Source organism: Ornithorhynchus anatinus, chromosome 3 (genome assembly GCF_004115215.2).
Source record: "Ornithorhynchus anatinus isolate Pmale09 chromosome 3, mOrnAna1.pri.v4, whole genome shotgun sequence".
Taxonomy (NCBI): Eukaryota; Metazoa; Chordata; class Mammalia; order Monotremata; family Ornithorhynchidae; genus Ornithorhynchus; species Ornithorhynchus anatinus.
In genome coordinates, this window is record NC_041730.1 from 2309742 (window position 1) to 2311121 (window position 1380).

Here is a 1380-nt window from a genome sequence, read left to right on the forward strand (position 1 = left end):
ACGGACCCTCTCTGGGTCCGTTTCCTCTGTAAAACGGAGACAGGCTCCCCTGCTGTCCCTCCCTGTCGGGCGGTGAGGTCCTCGCCGGAGTGAGAGGCGGAGACAGAGCGTGGGGGTGCGCGTGCACGCCACCTTCTCCCCCCGATCGTGTGAAAGAACGCGTGCAAGGACATCTGGGTCCCTGTTCTCGTGTGGGCCCGCGCAAGCGAACCGTGTGGGGTTCATTCCTGCATTGGGTCGTATTTACTGAGCGCTTACGGTGTGCAGAGCACTGTACTGAGCACTCGGAATGTACAGTTCGGCAGCAGATAGAGACAATCCCCACCCACAACGGGCTCACAGTTGCGGTTAGTGGGGGAGGGGATGTGTGGATACGTGTGTAATGTACATGGGGTGGCATGTATATGATGGTTAGTGGGGGAGTGTGTGTGTGTTCCGTGTGCGTACACACACACACAGCAGCTCCTCACCTCAGGTGGGGCTAGAGGGGGAGGGTCTGCACCCCCTCGGCGGACCTCGGCTCCCACGATGATGATGATGTTGGTATTTGTTAAGCGCTTACTATGTGCCAAGCACCGTTCTAAGCCCTGGGGTAGATAACGAGGTCATCAGGTTGTCCCCCGTGGGGCTCACGGTCTTCAGCCCCATTTGACAGATGAGGAAAGTGAGGCCCAGAGAAGTGACGTGACTTGCCCGAGGTCACCCAGCTGACAGGTGGCGGAGCCAGGATTAAAACCCACAACCTCTGACTCCCCAGCGTGTGCTCTTTCCGCCAAGCCACGCTGCTTCTCAGAATCTGCCTCGGCTCCCACGGTCTGCGGAGGGGGCCCGGCGGGCAGCCCGGGGCGGCCGAGACCCCGGCCGGACCGGCCGCCCCCACCGCAGCGGCCTTATCTGCGGAGGCTATTTTGGTCTCCGGCTGCAGTGACCTCCCCGCTGACCTTCACGGCCCGCCCGCCCTTACCCTCGGCCCAGAGGCAAGAGCCCGGGCTTAGGAGTCGGAGGGCCGTGGGTTCTAATCCCGGCTCCGCCACTCGTCTGCTGTGTGACCTTGGGCAACTCACTTGGCTTCTGGCCTCAGTTCCCTCATCTGTAAAAATGGGGATTAACTGTGAGCCTCCCGTGGGACGACCCGATGCCCCTGGATCTCCCCCAGCGCTTAGAACGGTGCTCTGCACCTAGTAAGCGCTTAACAAATACCAACGTTATTATTCTGCGGGCTTCAGTTCCCTCCTCTGTGCAGTGAGGATTGAGGCGGTGAGCCCCAGGTGGGACAGGGACCGTGTCCAACCTGATGACCTCGTATCTCCCCCAGCGCTGAGAACAGTGCTTGGCACATAGTAAGCGCTTAACAAATACCGTCATCATGATGATTACTAT